Consider the following 8908-nt stretch of genomic DNA (forward strand, 5'->3'; position numbering starts at 1 on the left):
GCTAATGTGTATGTAAACTTCCGACTTCAACCGTAGGTATTCAGACCCTTTGCTATGAGACTCAAAATTGAGTTCAGATGCATCGTGTTTCCATTCCACTCGATTGGAGTCCACTTGTGGTAAATTCAATTGATTGGACATGATTTGGAAAGGCACACACGTCTATATTAGGTCCCACAGTTGACAGTGTCAGAGCAAAAACCAAGCCATGAGGTCGAAGGAATTGTCCGTAGAGCTCCGACACAGGATTGTATCGAGGCACAGATCTTGGGAAGGGTACCAACATTTTTTATTTAGCATTGAAGGTCCCCAAGAACACCGTGGTTCCATCATTCTTAAATGTAAGAAGTTTGTAACCACCAAGACTACACAGAGCTGGCCGCCCGGCCAAACTGAGCAATCGGGGGAGGAGGCCCTTAATCAGGGAGGTGACCAAGAACCCGATGGTCAATCTGACAGAGCTCTAGAGTTCCTTTGAGGAGATGGGAGAACCTCCCAGAAGGACAACCATCTCTGCAGCAATCAGGCCTTTATGTTCTAGTGGCAAGATGGAAGCCACTCCTCAGTAAAAAGCACAATTCTAGCCCGCTTAGTTTGCCAAAAGGCACCTTAAGACTCAGACCATGAGAAACAAGATTCTCTGGTCTGATGAAACCAAGATTAAACTCTTTGGTCTGAATGCCAAGCGTCACGTCTGGAGGAAATCTGGCACCATGGTGGTGGCAGCATCATGCTGTGGGGATGTTTTTCAGCAGCAGGGACTGGGAGACTAGTCAGGATCTAGGGAAAGATGAACGGAGCAAAGTACAGAGAGATCCTTGATGAAAACCTGCTTCAGAGTGCTCAGGACCTCAGACTGGGGCAAGGGTTCAGATTCCAATAGGACAACGACCCTAAGCGCACAGCAAAGACAACGCAGGAGTGGCTTCGGGACAAGTCTCTGAATGTCCTTGAGTGGCCTAGCCAGAGCCCGTACTTGAACCCGATCGAACATCACTGGAGAGACCTGGAAATAGCTATGCAGCAACGCTTCCCATCCAACCTGACAGAGATTGAGAGGATCTGCAGAGAAGAATGGGAGAAACTCCCCAAATACAGATGTGCCAAGGTTGTAGCATCATACCCAAGAAGCCTCAACGCTGTGTTCGCTGCCAAAAGTGCTTCAACAAAGGACTGAATACTTGTGTAAATGTGATATTTCAGTTTTTTAGCAAAAATGTCTAAACCTGTTTTTGCTTTGTCATTATGGGGTATTGTGTGTAGATTGATGAGGGAGAAAAAAAACTATTTAATACATTTTGAAATAAGGCTGTAACGTAACAAAATGTGGAAAAGTCAAGGAGTCTGAATATTTTCCGGCGGCATTGTAGATTAGTTAAATTCCCCTAAAGCAGACCCACAGTCTGAGGATGTGCTTTCTTTTAACACTTTCAAACAAGTCGTGACCAGATTAGTTCGCATGTGCCAGTTTTTTTCTTTTCCAATAGGCTTTAGATTTCAATGTTTTACCAAAAATATCAAATTAGTTTATTTGTTGCGTACACAGATTTGCAGATGCATCGAAATGCAAGATGTTTGGATGTCAGTGTGTAGCATTGCAATTATGCAGTATAGCAGCTGTTACATACAGATTTCATCCAGCTAGTATTACCTTGAGCCTCTCTGTCCCGGGCTGCAGTTCTGAGCACCGGCAGTCTCCTGAAGAGCTGAGAAGACTCCCACTCAGTGAGACTGCCTTGGGGGCGTATAGGCCGATTTGAATCCTATAGACTATATAAAAAAATAAAAATAATTATAGACTTAATGAATCATTATTAGTATGGAAAGGAGGTATGAAATTAAAAACTTGCATACATAATTGTGTCGTCACATTTCTCTTTCAGTCTTTCAATAATGAGACTTGATGTGGTATACTCATTCCAAAAATGTGATATTTGACCATATCATAACTTTTGTAAACTAACATAAATGGGTCTTTGTTGCAAGGGCTCATTTGTTTCTCCCGTTTGAATTGGATGGGTGTTATAGTGATGTGGTGCTTAGAGTACTCCATCCCATCAGTGGAGGAAGTGCTCTTCACGTTATTGTCCAGTTAATTGTTCCATTTCCAGGAACCACTGGTAGCCCTTGTGAAACCACTCATTAGAATCCACCATCATGGGGCTGGGCGATAAAACATTCCAACGTGAACTCACACTCCCTAAATAAATGTTGGGATGGATAAAAGTTCAGTCTGTGTGCTTGTGTTTGCAATTAGCTACAAATACTTCTACATATGCTCTAGTGATGACAACTCTATGCATGTGTGTAAGTAGTCTGAGTCAATGTGTGCGTTTACACTGTGTGTTACTGCCTAGCGTATGATTGTGGGTGTTATTCTCTTTTTCGATCCCGTTTTTTGCGTTCTTTATGCTTGCGGCTCAAGGACATTGTATTATGCCTATGACGGCGCCCTAACTGGATAAGTGCCATTTGACGATGCCAAGCTTTTCACAGCTCCCTTAGCTACAGTATTTTAGCTGAAAGCAGGGTGTCCTTTTTATCAAAGACTATGCCATTTGGGGATTAGTCAGAGTTGGTATTTTGAGGTGGAACAAATAAGTATGAATAAGTGGGGTGACTTCATCGCCATTACTGTCCTATTGGAACAGAGGGTTAGAGGGTGCGGTCCTTGGTTTGGTGAGTATTTATCTGAATACTTTGCTAATATGGAAGTACAATGCATTACTAATGTAAAAGATGCAAGCTCTCATTATTACGAAGTGAGTCTAACGATGCAATATTATGTCTTACAGGTTGTGTAGTGGACCTGGACTGTAATGTATGATTGTTGTTATTGTTCGGATGTACTGTACTCTCAGATGGTTATTTCTTGCATGCCACAGCGAGGTTTGCAGTAGCTGGAGGGACGGTTGCAGACTGGAAACGTGTTCAACAGACCCTCATTGTGCTCGGTTAGTTAATGACTGATTTTTCATGATTGGGTCTCTGTTTGAAGAGGTTGTTGAGGACCTGTTTGGCTGAATAGTGAGGAACACACTCACCCTAAGCTGGAGGAGGCAGGAAGGGATGCAGGGATTGGATGGACTTTGGCTGGTCTATTGTTTTGAGAAGACCGCACCACAGTGAGCGAATGGATGCTTTTGTGTTTTGCCCTGCGAGCAACTGGATCCTCTAGATGTGTCCGCCACCCCACATCATCCTTTTATCATGCTGTCAGTCACACAAGGACTAGGACTGTCATGAATTGTATGTGATGTACTGGGCTCTACCTGACAGTGGAGAGAAGAGCTTTGATTTCAGGTGAGGTCAGAGGTGAATTGGAACATCTTCATGTAATACATTACTCATCAAGCCAACTAAGTATGTTCCAGCTCAGGGTTTCCCAAACTCGGTCCTGGGGCCCACCCTGGGTGCACTTTTTTTTTCTTTCCCCCCCCCCCCCCCCCTAGCACTACACAGCCGATTCACATAATCAAAGCTTGATGATGAGTTGGTTATTTGAATTAGCTGTGTAGTGCTAGGGCAAAAACCAAAACGTGCACCCAGGGGGGGCCCCAGGACCGAGTTTGGGAAACCCTGTTCCAGCTGACAAAGCATAACCTTTAGCTATAGAAATTGCCTTGCTGTTTTGATGAAAGAATCCCCTGGCCTATGGTCGATCCCCTTTTCAATATATGAACGTATTGTAACCCTCTGGAATTCTAAGCCTATTGCAACATAGTTGACCTTGGTGGGCTGAACTGAAAATGGCATGGTCCTTGTCGGATACAAAACCATAGCCTGCTTCTAACAGAGTTATCCAGAAAACAGATAAATGCATATATTTTGTGCTCCGGTAATGACATCAATCATTGCTTTCACTGACATCATTTGTCAAAGACTGAGGCTGACTGACTGTTGCAGCTGTTGAAGCTTCCCTTTATGAAGATGTCCTTGCCCTGTTGTCAGGGAAATGAATCACGGTTGCTAAGGAAATGAGACTGTGTGTGTGGTTGACTAAGGTTTTTTTTTTTTTTTTGATGCAAAGTAGACCCATATGCTTGGATGCAGTGTGCAAAAGCCATCGGAATTAATTTGTTGATTCATTTGTCCCATTGTTAGCTGATTATGCATATGAATTAGTGGCTTTATTGACATTTTCACTCTGTAATACACTTAACCATGTCTCTGTTGTTTTTTGCTTCTGAATGCAAAAATAAGTGGTGTTAATCAGTTCCGTAAATGTGCTCTGTGTGTGTGACTGTGAGGAAAAAGGGAGCGAGAATGAGAGCCCGAGAAAGGAGAAATTAAGTTTGCTCAACCTTGGTTGCCTTGATGCTGTTGTCTGGGTTTCTATGTTCTTATATTAGAGGCATTTAAATACTGTCAGAACCACTGCCGGGTAATCCACAGGTGGTTGATAGAGAAGGGGGGGGGGGGGAAGATTCACATGTTATTACAACTCATACAGTACCTACATACCTCAATCTTTCCAATCTGAAAACAAGGCTCCCCAAATTCTATCAGCATATCGATTGTGCTACCAGGGCCGGCAAAACCCTAGATCACTGTTATTCTAACTTCCGCGGCGCATATAAGGCCCTCCCCCGCCCTCCCTTTGGAAAAGCTCACCCCGACTCCATTTTGTTGCTCCCAGCCTATAGACAGAAACTAAAACAGGAAGCACCCATGCTCAGGTCTGTTCAACGCTGGTCCGACCAATCGAATTCCATGCTTCAAGATTGCTTCGATCACGTGGACTGGGATATGTTCCTCATAACTTCGAACAACAACATTGACGAATACGCTGATTCGGTGAGCGAGTTTATTAGCAAGTGCATCGGTGATGTTGTACCCACAGCGTCTATTAAAACATTCCCCAACCAGAAACCGTGGATTGATGGCAGCATTCGCGCAAAACTGAAAGCGTGAACCACTGCTTTTAATCAGGGCAAGGCGACCGGAAACATGACCGAATACAAACAGTGTAGCTATTCCCTCCGCAAGGCAATCAAACAAGCTAAGCGTCACTATAGAGACAGTGGAGTCGCAATTCAACGGCTCAGACACGAGAGGTATGTGGCAGGGTCTACAGTCAATCACGGACTACAAAAGAAAATCCAGCCCCGTCGCGGACCACGATGCCTTGCTCCCAGACAGACTAAACAACTTTTTTGCTCGCTTTGAGGACAATACAGTGCCACTGACACGGCCCGCTACCAAAACCTGCGGGCTCTCCTTCACTGTAGCCAACGTGAGTAAAACATTTAAACGTGTTAACCCTCGCAAGGCTGCAGGCCCAGACGGCATCCCCAGCCGCGTCCTCAGAGCATGTGCAGACCAGCTGGCTGGTGTGTTTACAGACATATTCAATCAATCCTTATCCCAGTCTGCTTTTCTCACATGCTTCAAGAGGGCCACCATTGTTCCTGTTCCCAAGAAAGCTGAGGTAACTGAGCTAAACGACTATCGCCCTGTAGCACTCACTTCCGTCATCATGAAGTGCTTTGAGAGACTAGTCAAGGACCATATCACCTCCACCCTACCTGACACCCTAGACCCACTCCAATTTGCTTACCGCCCCAATTGGTCCACAGACGACGCAATCGCCATCACACTGCACACTGCCCTAACCCATCTGGACAAGAGGAATACCTATGTAAGAATGCTGTTCATCGATTACCGCTCAGCATTTAACACCATAGTACCCTCCAAACTCGTCATTAAGCTCGAGACCCTGGGTCTCGACCCCGCCCTGTGCAACTGGGTCCTGGACTTCCTCACGGCCTGCCCCCAGGTGGTGAGGGTAGGTAACAACATCTCCACCCCGCTGATCCTCAACACTGGGTCCCCACAAGGGTGTGTTCTCAGCCCTCTCCTGTACTTCCTGTTCACCCACGACTGCGTGGCCATGCACGCCTCCAACTCAATCATCAAGTTTGCAGACGACACTACAGTGCCTGGCTTGACGACGAGACGGCCTACAGGGAGGAGGTGAGGGCCCTCGGAGTGTGGTGTCAGGAAAATAACTTTACACTCAACGCCAACAAAACAAAGGAGATGCTCGTGGACTTCAGGAAACAGCAGAGGGAGCACCCCCCTATCCACATCGACAGGACAGTAGTGAAGGTGGAAAGTTTTTAAGTTCCTCGGCGTACACATCACAGACAAACTGAATTGGTCCGCCCACACAGACAGCGTGGTGAAGAAGGCGCAGCAGCGCCTCTTCAACCTCAGGAGGCTGAAGAAATTCGGCTTGTCACCAAAAACACTCACAAACTTTTACAGATGCGCATCCTGTTGGACAGTATCACCGCCTGGTACGGCAGCTGCTCCGCCCATAACCATAAGGCTCTCCAGAGGGTAGTGAGGTCTGCACAACTCATCACCGGGTGCAAACTACCTGCCCTCCAGGACACCTACACCACCCGATGTCACAGGAAGGCCAAAAAGATCATCAAGGACAACAACCACCTGAGCCACTGCCTGCTCACCCCGCTATCTTCCAGAAGGCGAGGTCAGTACAGGTGCATCAAAGCTGGGACCGAGAGACTGAAAAACAGCTTCCATCTCAAGGCCATCAGACTGTTAAACAGCCATCACTAACATTGAGTGGCTGCTGCCAGCATCCTGACTCAACTCTAGCCACTTTAATAATGGAAAAATTGATGTAATCAATTTATCACTAGCCACTTTATATAATGCTTACATACCCTACATTACTCATCTCATATGTATATACTGTACTCTATACCATCTACTGCATCTTGATGTAATTAAATGTATCAATGGCCACTTTAAACAATGCCACTTTATATAATGTTTTCATACCTTACATTTACGTCATTTAGCAGACGCTCTTATCCAGAGCGACTTACAAATTGGTGCATTCACCTTATGATATTCAGTGGAACAACCACTTTACAATAGTACATCTATATCTTTTTGTTTGGGGGGGTTAGAAGGATTACTTAATCCTATCCCAGGTATTCCTTAAAGAGGTGGGGTTTCAGGTGTCTCCGGAAGGTGGTGATTGACTCCGCTGTCCTGGTGTCGTGAGGGAGCTTGTTCCACCATTGGGGTGCCAGAGCAGCAAACAGTTTTGACTGGGCTGAGCGGGAACTGTGCTTCCGCAGAGGTAGCTCATCTCATATGTATATACTGTACTCTATACCATCTACTGCATCTTGCCTCTGCCGTTCGGGCATCACGCATTCATATATTTGTATGTACATATTCGTATTCATTCCTTTACACGGGGGGTGTGTGTGTGTGTGTGGGTGTGTATAAGGTAGTTGTTGTGAAATTGTTAGGTTATATTACTTGTTAGATATTACTGCATGGTCGGAACTAGAAGCACAAGCATTTCGCTACACTCGCATTAACATCTGCTAACCATGTGTATGTGAAAAATACATTTGATTTGACATTACTCCTACTGTAGGCATGGTTTTCATTCCAAACAAGCTGTACTTATGAGAGGTGATACAATTAGGAAAGAGGACTATAACAGCTGTATCGAGAGTAATGTATGGTACTGCTCTGGTGTGTAAATGAATGCTATGAGAAGGATAATACCCTTTTTCTAAAAAGTAGAAACTGCTAAATGGCATGGAACCCTCAAATTAAAATCTGGACTTTGAAGCTTGTTCCACTGCTCTTTAAAAAAAGTATTCCCCTCTAATCAGGTACTGGGACACCAGGTGCGTGTATTTAATGATCAGGTAGAATAGAAAACCAGCAGGCTCCGGACCTCGTAGGGTAAGAGTTATATACTCCTGGCATAGAATAATGTCTCTTTGTGTGCCATTTTCAAGTCAGCGTCCAGTTTTTAATTAGACACATCTGTGTAGCGAAAGAGTAAGTGAGCATGTGTGTTTTTGTAGTTTTCTAACACCAGCCGGTAAGTGAACCAGTGAAGGTTCTGGACAATGGAGCTGTGGAATCCAGTGAAAGGAGGAAATTCCTGTGGTGTTCGGGCTGAACGATCCTCCATCCTCTGACTAAATACAGCTCGGTTGCTCGTTGATATACTGTTGCCTATTTCCTGGAAAGATGTTTCATTGGTATCCTATCCTGTGGTGATTTAACAGCACCCAGTCAAGATCATACCACTGAAATGAGTCATTACCATGTTGATATGGTATACTACTAGAAGTAACACTTGGAGTGTACACTTCACACTTGTATGATTTTGGCTGAGAAACACTGAGTAAGGGCATCTGGCAATGACTCGTGTTGAGGCGGAGAAGTAGGCTTTCATCTCCATTCTCCAGCCCCACCACAGTCCCTAGTACACCAGACACACCCAGCTATAGAGAGTAGCCTCTCCTTTAGCTCAACTCTCTACCGCAGTAGGAAACTCTCCACCAGGAAGGGTGCTGGTCGCTTCAGACATTCCTGACTGTGTGGTTGTTAGACTGTTAGACCTTTTTGGTCACATTACTTGGTGAATACAGGAGGAGCTTTAAAAAAACCTGTAACCCTAGCTCTGCACATATGGGTTGCCCGCTGGCACAGACAAGGGGTGCATTGAGAGCTGTGTGAGTCTCCATGGCAACAGGAGACAAAGTAGTGTAAGGCTCAAGACCTGAGAGGAAGTCTGGATATATTAGTGTAGATACAAAACTCCATCCTAGGATCAGGATGTTTAGTGATAATTCACTGGGCAGTCCCCAACTCGTGCATATTTGGGATGGGGAGAAAAGGGGGAAGCATTAGGCGTTAGTCTTCTCCCGGCTCCAGCCACATCCACTCCAGTAGTCCTCAGAGGAGGCAGTGAGGGTAATGAGAGCTCCCTGTGGTCCCTGAGCGTTTCCTGCGTCATTCCTGCTGTCTGGTTGGTTGTTCTCCGCAGCACAGCTGTAATTGAGAACCTAACAGTGCGTGCTCTCTGCTACACTTAAGACACATGCAGAGTTGCCCT

This window comes from Salmo salar, chromosome 11, assembly GCF_965601325.2.
Source record: "Salmo salar chromosome 11, fSalSal1, whole genome shotgun sequence".
NCBI lineage: Eukaryota > Metazoa > Chordata > Actinopteri > Salmoniformes > Salmonidae > Salmo > Salmo salar.